The sequence below is a fragment of the Choloepus didactylus genome (genome assembly GCF_015220235.1).
Source record: "Choloepus didactylus isolate mChoDid1 chromosome 13 unlocalized genomic scaffold, mChoDid1.pri SUPER_13_unloc1, whole genome shotgun sequence".
NCBI lineage: Eukaryota > Metazoa > Chordata > Mammalia > Pilosa > Megalonychidae > Choloepus > Choloepus didactylus.
The window spans coordinates 236,960-248,949 of record NW_023637588.1 but is presented as its reverse complement, the minus strand read 5'-3'; positions in this window follow the sequence as shown (position 1 = coordinate 248,949).

Genomic DNA, 11,990 nt, shown 5'->3' with positions numbered 1-11,990 from the left:
GACAGTGGTGTGATATATTTAATATATTGAAAGAGAAGAAAGGCCAACCAATAAATCTACATCCAGAAAAACTGTCCCTCAAAAATGAGGAAGAGATTAAAATGTTTTCAGAAAACAGACACTGAGAGTTTTTGAATAAGGGACCTGTGCTACAAGAAATACTAAACAGAGTGCTACAGGCTGATAGGAAAAGACAGGAGAGTTATGGAGATGAGTGTAGAAATGAAGATTGTCAGGAAGGGTAAAAGGAGAGAGAAGAAAAATAAGACATGACATATAAAATCCAAAAGAAAAAATGGTAGAAGAAAATATGGTCCTTATTGTAATAAAACTAAATGCTAATGGATAAACTCTGTGATAAAAAGACACAGAATGGCAGAATGGATTTAAAACATGAATCATATATATGTTGCCTACAAGAAACTCATTTGAGACACAAGGACAAAAATAGGCTGAAAGTTAAAGGTTGGCAAAAGGTATTTCATGCAAACAGCAACTAGGAAAAAGAAGGAGTAGCTATATTTACATAAGACAAATTAGACTTCAAAAGTAAAACAATTACAAGTGACAAAAAGGACTCTATAAATTATTAAAAGGGTCAATTCATCAAGAAAACATAACAATTATAAATATTTATGCACCAAGCCAGAGTGCCTCAATGTTCATGAGGCAAACATCCCGAACACAGAAAGAAGTAGATCCCCCTACAGTAGTAGTTGAAGACAGCAATACACTGTTTTCATCAATGGATAGAACATATAGACAAAGGATCAGCAAGAAAATGGACATGTTGAATTGTGCAATAAAAGAAATAAACTTCACAGATATTTATAGTATGGTACAACCCACAACAGCATGATACACATTTTTCTCCAGTGCTCATGGAACATTCTCTAGGATAGAAAACATGTTGAGTCACAAAGCAAGTGTCAATACATTTTAAAATATTGAAATAATAAAAAGCACTTTCTTGGATAAAAATGGAATAAAGTTGGAAATAAATAACAGGCAGAAGAGTGTGAAATTCACAAATATATGTAGGCTAATCAACACACCATTAGAAAACCAGTGGGTAAAGGAAGAAATTACGAGATATTAGTAAATATCTCAAGGAAAATTACAATGAAAGCAAGATATTAAAACTTATGGGATGCAGCAAAGTTAGTGCTGAGAGGGAAATTCATTGCCCTAAATCCCTATATTAAAAGAGAATTGAGCACAAAATCTGAGACATTAACTGTTAACCTGGAGGAACTAGAGAAATAATTGCAACTTAACTCCATGGAAACAGAACAAAAGACATAACAGAGATTAGAGCAGAAGTAAATGAAATTGAGAACAGGAAAACAATAGAGAGAATAAACAAAACCAGAAATTGGTTCCTTGAGAAAATCAGCAAAATTGATAGACCCTTAGCTAGGCTAAGAGAGAGAGAGAGAGAGAGAGAGAGAGAGAGACAGACAGACAGACAGACAGACAGAGATGGAGAGGATGCAAATAAATTCAATCAGAAATGGGAAAGGAGACATAACTACTGACCCTGCAAAAAGAAGGGAAATAATTAAAATATACTATGAGCAACTATATGCTAATAAACAAGAAAAGTTAGATGAAATGGACAACCTCCTAGAAAAGCATAAACAACCAACATTGATTGGGAAGAAATAACTCAACAAACCAATCACAAGTAAAGACATTGAGTCAGTCATCAAAACCTCCCCAAAAAGAAAAGCCCAAGACCAGATGGCTTCACACATGACTTATTCCAAGCATTCAAGAAAGAATTAGTACCAATCCTGCTTAAACTTTTCAAAGAATTGAAGAGGATGTAAAGCTACCCAACTCATTCTATGAATCCAATATTACCCTAATACCAAAATCAGACAAAGATAATACAAAACAAGAAAATTACAGACCAATCTGTTTAATGAATAGAGATGCAAAATCTTAAAACAACACTCACAAATTGAATCCAGCAGTGCATTAAAGAATTATACACCATGACCAGGTGGGGTTAATGACATTTATGCAAGGCTGGTTCAACATGAGAAAATCAATTAATATAATACACCACATCAGTAAATCAAAGCAGAAGAACCACATGATCATCTCAATCAATGCTGAAAAAGCATTTGACAAAATTCACCATTCTTTATTGATGAAAACCCTTCAAAGGTTAGGATTAGATGGGAAATTTCTCAATATGATAAAGGCAATATATGAAAAACCAACAGCTAACACCATACTCAATGGTGAAAAACTGAAACCTTTCCTGCTAAGATTAGGAACCAGACAGGGATGCCCACTATCATTGTGAATAACACAATGTGTTATTCACCACATTGTTATTCACCATTGTGCTGGCAGTTCTAGCTAGAGCAATTAGGCAAGAAAAAGAAATAAAAGTGTCCAACTTGGAGAGGGAGAAGTAAAACTTTCACTCTTTGCAGATGGCATGATTCTTTATGTGGAAAATCCAGGAAAATCTAGAGCAAAGCTATTATTAGTGATCAATTAATACAGCAAAGAGGCAGGCTACAAGACCAACAGGCAAAATATGTAGTGTTCTTACAAACAAGTAATGTGCAACAAGAGGAAGAAATCAAGAATAGAATTCCATTTACAATAGCAACAAAAATAATCAAATATTTAGAACTAAACTTAACCAAGGCCACAAAAGACCTGTACAAGGAAAACTACAAGAAACTGCTAACAGAAATTGAACAGGACCTAAAGAAATTTAAGAACATACCATGTTTATGGATTGAAAGACTAAATACAATTAAGATGACAATTCTACCTAAACTGATTTATAGATTCAAAGCAATACCAAATAAAATCCCAACAACTTACTTTGCAGAAATAGAAAAACCAACAAAATTTACTTGGAAGGACACTGTGCCCTGAACAGCCGAAAATATTTTGAGAAAGAGGATCAAAGTGGGAGGCCTCACACTACCTGACTTTGAAGCATATTACAAAGCTACAGTGCTCAAAACAACATGGTGCTGACATAAGGATAGGTATAACAAACCATGGAATTGAATTGTGTGTTCAGAAATAGACCCTCACATATATGTACAATGTATCTTAGCTAGGCAGTCAAGCCCAATCAACAGGGACAGAGAAGCTTCTTCAATAAATGATGTTTGGAGAAATGGATATTCACATCCAAAAGAATGAAAGAGGACTCCTATCTCACACTTCATACAAAAATTAAGTTAAAATCAATCAATGACAGAACATTAGCACTAAGACCAGAAGATTTCTAGAAGAAAATATGTGGCAATATCTTAAAGATCTTGTGAAAGGAGGTGGTTTCTGAGACCTTACACACAAAGCATGAGCAACAAAAAAGCGAGTAGACAAATGGGATCACCACAAAATTAAGCACTTTTGTACATCAAAGGACTTTGTCTGAAAGGTGAAAAGGCAGCCTACACAATGGAAGACAATATTTGGAAAACATATATCAGATAAGCATTTACTGTCCCAAATACATAAAACAATCCTGCAACTAAACAACAGAAAGATAAACAACCCAATGGAGAAATGGGCAAAAGACCTGGACAGACACTTTTCTGAAGAGGAAACACAAATGGCTCGAAACATATTAAAAAAAATGGTCATAGGACAATTCTACCTAATTAGGGAAATGCAAATCAAAATTGCAATGAGATATCATCTCACACCTACCAGAATAGCCATTATCCAAAAAAAATAAAATAAAAATAAAAAATTACAAGTGCTGAAGAGGAGGTGGAGAAAAAGGCACACTAATTCACTTTTATTGGGAATGTAGAATGGTGTAAACACTATGGAAGAGAGTGTGGCAGTTCCTCAGAGCTAAGTATAGATTTGACATATGACCTAGCTACTCCATTACTAGGTATATACTCAGGTGAAATGAAAGCTGAGACATGAACAGACATTTGTAAACCAATATTTATCATGGCATTATATATGATACCCAAGAGTCAGAAACTGCCCAAATGTCCATCAATACATGAGTGGATGAACAAACTGTGGTACATAAACCTGATGGATTTTACACAGCTCTTAGACAAAACAAAGACATGGAATGTATAATAACATGGATGCATTTTGAGGACATTGTGTTGAGTGAAGTGAGCCAGAAACAAAAGGACAAATAATACATGGTCTCACTAATATGAACTAATATTTATGAGCAAACTTTGAGAGTCAAAAGCTGATAACACAGGCTATCAGGAGATAAAGGTACAGATGGTGCATTTGATGCTGAAGGATTGTGGGCTGACTGTATATATCCAGAAATAGCATAATATGGTGTTACGGTAGCACATATCACAAGTCCACTGAACAAAGCTGTCTATGAGTAAAGTTGAGGTGGGCTATGGACATGTATGACATCTGAGGTAAAGATAGAATATAAAGATTGGGACTGTTAACTTAGGAAAACTAGAGTGTTCAATGATTGCAACAATGAAGAAATATAAAAATGTTCTTGCATGTGGGAAAACAAATGAATGTCAACCATGAAGAGTCTTGGAAAGAGGATAGTATTGGGGAAAAATATAATCAAAGCAAACGAGTATATGGACAAAAGTAACATTGAAATATGCTTCCATTAAATGTAACAAAGGCAATATACTGAAGCTAAATCCATATTACAGGGGTATATAAAGATGGGTATGTGATTCTTGGTAGTGGTGTTGTTTTCTGACCCTACTATTACATTGTATTGTAGGATATTTTACTTTACTTTTTATTATTTTTTATTATTCATTAAAAAACCTTTGTATCATAGTAATCAATATGCTCAAGTTCTGTGTTGATAAATGCACAACTATATGTGATACCATGAACAACTTATTGTACACTGTGGAAAATTATATGGTATGTGAATATAGCTCTATAAAAGTGTAGAGAAAAATACAAAGAGTGACAAAATTGCTGGAGAAAACATTGAGAGAGTGTTGTATGTATGTACTGTGGGTTAGGGGGCAGAATTGTGTAGAATTCCTGGAGGACAGTGTTGTGGTTCCACAAGAAGCTAAGTATGTGGGTTCCATAAGGTCCTGCAACCTTACAAGGGTGCATATACTTGGAGGATGTGATAGCAGGGACATGAATGGACATTTGCACACTGGTGTTTATGGAGACAGCATGCATGATTTGCAATGGGTGGAGGTGGTCTAAGAGTACATCAACTAAGGAACAAAATGGTGAACATTTTTGTACGTATGTAATGGAATATTAAGCACCTGCAAGAAGGAGTGAAGCTGTGAGACATGCAACAAGGTTAATGGATCCTTTAGACAGCATTTTGAGTGAACTACACTGAAAAAAAAAAGGCAAACTATAATATCTCACCAATATGGACTAACTACAATTTGCAAAATCAGAATTGAGTCTTAGAGCACAGCTTATCAGGGGAACAATTATTCTAATGGTCCCTCGGTTGCAAGCTCTTACAGCAGTCAAATCTATTCCTGAATTTTAATGGCTATCTCCAGATTCTGATATTCTGATCTCCTTTTGTATAACCTGATCAATCCCTGGAACTTTGGGTATCTGTGTTACACCTGAAACTCAGATTAGAGCTTGGCAGATATGAATGTCTGTATTAGCACATACAGCAACTATTAAAAAAGCTGAAAAAGGATCCAGACTTCAATTAGAGATATGAATGAAGCAGATCATGTTAGGACTTGGGCAAATCAGGACAAAGGTAAAGGATGATACTGTGTTTTAAAACTTCAACTTCCACATGAGACCAATGGAAGAGATATTTAGTTGGTGCAGGATCTATATTTCCTAAACAGTTTAACTCTTACAGTTTGTTTAAATACCATAATTACATGGAACTTTGAACAGGAAGTGAGATCTGGTAGATTTGAATAGGTTAGTGTGAAATAATAACACATCCCAAAGTAATTTGGTCAGAGAATAAAACTATATATGCAGAGGCCCCTGTAGAGCTGTAGGAAAATGTCAAGGTTTTGGGCTTCCTCACCTGGATTTTCACTGATGTTCTTATAAATATTGAGGACTGGTGGTTTGTTATGCTGAGCACTCTATCTCAGAACTTGTCCTTATAAAGTGCAGTACTGCAAAGGAGAGGCTAAACCTGCTTATAATTGTGCTTCAGTGTCTTACCCTGAGTACCTCTTTGTTGCTCAGGTGTGGCCCTCTCTCTCTAGCTAACCTAACTTGGCAGGTGCACTCATGGCCATCCTGTTACATGGGAGCTATTTCCCTGGGGTATAAATATCCCTGGAAGTGCAGGATATGACTCCCAAGAATGAATCTGGACCTCACATCATGAGATTGGGAACATCCTCTTCAAAAGGGGGATGCAAAATGAAACAAAATAAATTTTCAGTGGCAGAGAGATTCCAAATGGAGTCAAAATGTCTCTCTGGTGGGCATTTCAATGTACTATGTAGATAACCTATTTTAGGTTTTATTACACTGGAATAACTAGAAATAAATACCTGAATATATCAAACTGCAACCCAGTAGCTTTGACTCTTGAAGACCATTGTATAGCAATGTAGCTTACAAGGGAGACAGTGTGATTGTAAAAGCCTTGTGGATCACACTGTCTTTATCCAGTGTATGAATGGAAGAGTAGAAAAATGGGGAGAACATCTAAATGAAAAATAGGGTGGGGCAGATGACTTGGGTGTTCTTTTTTACTTTTATTTTTTATTCTTATTTTTACTTTTTCTTGTATAAGGAAAACGTTCAAAAAATAGATTGGGGTTATGAATGCACTAATTTATGATGGTACTGTGAACAGTTGATTTTGTACCATGGATGATTGTACATGTGAATATATCTCAATAAAACTGAATTAAAAATAGTCAGTATAACCTTCGCTTAACTATTATTTCTGAACCTCTAGAAGTGCTCATTTCGAACCAATTTCATTTTTAAACAGTTTGTTCCAAATTTAAATTTGGGAATTAAGGTTAAAAAACTTGGTGTTTCCTAAAGTCAAAATAAATTTTCATTGTTTTAGTTTGCTAAAGCTGCCAGAACACAATATACTAGAAATGGATTGGCTTTTACAATGGAGGTTTCTAAGTTCACAAATGTATAGTTCTAAAGCCATGCAGTTGTCACTCAATGTTCCTCTGTCACATGAGATGGCACATGGCTTGAGTTTGCTGGTCCTCTTATGGGTTTAGCTTCTAGTTCCCATAGCTTTCTCCAAATGTCTCTGGGTTTCTCTCTTAACCTCTAAGCTTCTCCCAGGGGCAAACTCTGAATTCTGTATTTTAGCTTATCTCCAAAGTGTCTCTGCCTTTTATCCTGTCATCAAGGACTCCAGTAGGGAGACTAAGATCCACCTTGAATGGATGGGGTTGCATCACCATGGAAACAACCTAATGAAAATCTCCCACTTACAATATATCTGCCCCCACAAGATTTGATTAAAAGAATGTGGTCTTTTCTGGTGTATGTAACAGATTCAAAGTAGCACATTAATGAAACTCTATTTTCCCTTCCAATTCCCAAAACTGTGAACATTTCCTAGAGTTGCTAGAGTTGTATGCATCCTGCCTGGAAGCAAGTTTCTTGGAGAGATAATTTTCCTCTTTCTTTCCTTCTTTTTTTCTTTTCTTTCCTTCTTTCTTTCTTTTTCTTTCTTTCTTTCTTTTTATCTTTATTTTAATGAAACCCTTTACAATAGGCATGGCTCTGTATACTCTTCAAGCCCTTGTTTGACTCCTATCCTCCCTAATTCTATTTCCTAATGTCACTGTCTGTTGATGTGTAACTCATATCCAGGGCAAAAGGAAATGTTTGTATATTTCCTGGAATTAAGGACCATCTCTATTGACCTTAAAAATAAAGAATTTTCCTTGTTGATTTATAAGTGTGTGTCTTCTCACACAGGTGAAAAATAAATTTTTGCTTTTACTAATTATTATAGTAGTTTCTAATATTTAGTAAAACAGGTGTCCTTAAAGTCTTTTAATTTTATAGGGGAACATATTCACTCTGAACCATCCACACTTCCCTTTATAGTTTTAGCTGTCACAGTTCAACACTGCATTTTATATTATGTTCATTTCACATAGCCACCACAGTGCCTGAAAATGAAGAGATAATATATACATGTTGAATGAATGAACATTAGTATCACTGTTTTATTATTTTTAAAACATGCTTCAAATTACACATTTCTTGACAATTTGACACCAAGCTATCATTTTATTTCTTTCATTTAATTTGTAGGATCAATGTTGCCATTCCAATGCGTCATGGTTGTATGTTCAATCTATTCCAGTTTCTTTATAAAACACCATGTTTGTGATGAGTTAGAACCATTTATAACATGCTCTTTAAGAGTATTAAAATCTAAGCTCTGGAGCTGGTGCCATAAATTCTTGAATGAATGTGTGTACATATGTGCTTATAAATACACATACACAGAAATAGACAAAACACACTTTCTCAATGGAAAACAAGTAGCTACAAGTATAGTGATATTCAAATTCATTTAGGGAAAAATACTACAAAGACTTTAGGAAGTATCAATTTCTTTACCAGTTAAGATGACACAACTGACTAGTTATGGAAGCAAAGCATGAAATCTGTGAATATTGGTACCATTCCCCCAGACATTATTAACTACCTTAATATGTACCACAGCCAAGATTTTAAAAATAATTTCTCCAAATCATACCCAATGGGATTTCCTAACAGAAAGGAAGTAATTTCAGTTTGAAAATACCTCCATTTTATTCTGCAATAATTGTATAGACAGCATTGACATATTTCAGCAATCCATACCCATGTATATGTTAACTCCTTGCTTGCTCACCATAAGCAACACAAAGAAGACAAGTATATCCTCCTGAATACATTTCATATCTATAACCTTCAGTTATCTTCCCCTAGAAACTGCCAGCAAAATATCTTATTAGAATAAGTAGAATTATTAATTTGATTATTTCTCCTGCGTTTGGTCCTATAATAGGAAATATTTCCTGCAGCCTAACTGCTAACTCTTTTTCCCTCTAGGCACTCATAGGAGGGAACAGATGGAGAATGGTAGCTGTTGTAGATGATTTCACAGGAAGAGTGTCTAGTAGAAAGGGAGGGCATGGGTATACATAACCTAGGTGACTTCAGGTTGCTCAGGCAGACTTGATGGAAAATTGTTTTTTACATTTATGCATGAGCTGTTATTATCTATGCTGTTATGGCTGCAGGTTATTGCAGTTTCTACAAAAAAGAGAAGACTTTACAAATAACCAAACCAAAAAATAAACACATCCAAAACAAATGAAATAATGTTTTAAAACTCTGAGAGTTCTGATTCCATCTCAATTTAAATAAATTGAGCCTGATATGAAAATGGAAAATGTGAAAAATTAATAATTTTTGGATTTTAAACACACATTGACAAATGGTAATATTCATATAAAATAGTAAAGTGCAGAATAGGTGTTATGAAATACAAGTAACTAAATTGAAGAATAGTTAAATTTTTCTACCCATAATATGTAGAGATAAAAAAGTACAAGAATGAAATTACCAAATAAAATATGAGGAAAATGGTGTTTAGCCAGAAACTGTCAAAGGAGACAGACTCACTCCTGAGGATGCAGCCTGGTCCCAGCTCATAGCCTTGAGTCCCCACAAACTGCAAGCCTTGGACATGCACTGCAGATTCTGTACAAGGCTGTTGCAGAAATGCCTAGTGTGTTTAGTGATTTTCCAATCATCTTCTTTTATGATTTGATCAACTGTCACGTATATGGTTTTATATTATATAAATAAGCAGTATGAACAAAATGATATAAAGGGATTTGACAGAAGCTAAAAATTTTTCTATGTTTCTTTGAAAATGGACCAGATATACAGCTGTGGCATGTATATTACAATCATGAGACAATAAGTATTAAAAATGGAGGTATAGTGACATCCTTCTGTGATGTTCTCAGAGAATTCTGAGACAAAATATGAAAGTGAATATATCTTGATGTTGGATCTGGCCCAATCAATGAGATCAGCAAGTAGCAACAGGTACATAACTCCAGACTTCAATGCTATGGCTATGTGAAAAAAAAAAAAAACAAGCTCAAACTTGTTTAGAAGGAAAATATGTATGGAAAATGAAAGATAGTTCCAAGAAACCAATGTAACAGAACAGTTCCAGAAGGCAAGATCTAAGGTAACTTGTGTAAAGATAAAGAATATGTAATAAATATTCATAGGAGAAGGATGTCAATGCTTTCTTTGATTTATTTTGCTTCTCTTTGTAAAATTGAGAAAATGCCACTAAATTCATGACTGTGTAATTTCTAAATTAGGTGTGATACTATTTATGGATCAATAATTCATTAGGCAGTAAAAGCTAAGTGATAAAGTTAATTAGAAAGAAAATTTAAATTATTTGAATTTCTTATACTATTTTTGTCAGCACACTGCCTCTGCTACACACAGGCAAACACACCCACCCACCCACCCACATACACAGGAGAAGCATTTAGAATCTAGACCTGTGTTCTGGGGATATTGACAAGATAAAAAATAGACACTGTGGGAAGTTGCCATTACTGAGAAAATAAGGATTGGAACCTCTTAATGGCATGAACTGCTTTCTCACCAGAAATCCCTTGAGAACTTATATTGAAAAACAAATATGTTAGAATAGCTCTGGATGTATTTAAAGTACTCTCAAGAATTATGTACCTTGGTAGGTTTTAACTCTTAGTTGCCACTGCAATCAAATCAGCATAGTTTTGTGAGAAAAAATAGATAAGCACTACAGTGGAAGGAAATATAGAAGCTTTAAACAGACCCATATATAAATATATAAATATAAGATATAGAAATTTAAATAAATATGTAACAGATTAGAGAGAGAGAGATGGATGAGATTTAGGTAGAGATAGATATATAGAGAGATATGCTGTTGGGGTTTGAACCAAGCACCACACAAGACATATTCAGGTCATAATCTCTGATTCTGTGGTATGAACTCATTGGAAAAATCTTTGTAGTCATTATGTAATATAAATTGAATCTGGGTAATCCTTAATCTTATATAACTGAAGGCTTTATAAGTGGATGAAATTTAGACACACTCAGTCTGAAGAAAGAAGAGAATGAAGACAGATCATGACAAATACACAGATTATGGATTGCAGCCAGGCACCACCAGGATTCTACATATTTTGGAAAAAGCCTGATCCATCCAATACCTTGATTTTGGATGACTAGCCTCTGAAACTGAGATGACAAATTCCTCTTTTTAAGAGGAACACTTTATTTTCCATAGCAAACTAATATATATGGATATAAATACTCTCTACATACAATACACAAACACACACACAAAGAGAGATAAAGAAAGAGAGAAAGAGCATACAAACTACTTAATGTACATCAAATATACATTTATTGAAATGTATATTAATTAATTTAACACATAAACACATCTTTGAGATAGAAGAAAATACTACCTGTCTTACTTTCAGATTCATAAATAGATAAGGAATGATTAAAAATACATATGAAAAGAGAAACCCACAGATATTGTGAGAAAACTTTGGAATGTAGACTGTGTGGTTAGTGACTTTATTAAGCACTTCAGATTCCAGAAAAAAAGAGTTGGATAAATCAATAATGTTTCTAAACATTAAATGTAGTAAAAATCCCAAGAATGGTTATTTCATGCAAATGGCAGAACAGGAAATTTTAGGGACCATCTCATCAACAAAACAATCAATGAGGTGGAAAAAGTTACTAGAATCATTAAATTTGAAATTCTGCAACCTGACTGGGCAATGAAAACAACCACAGGAGATGGGGCAAAGGGAGAGAATGTGAAGCTTTAGGGCTTCCATAAGTGATGGTGAGCCAGTGACTCAGTTGATCCAGCAACCAACATCCATCACTCACCAACAGTGACAGTATGAGACTAGCAGCCTACATCCTGAGAATAGCTGACTGGTACTAGGGCAGAGAGAGAGAATTCCCTC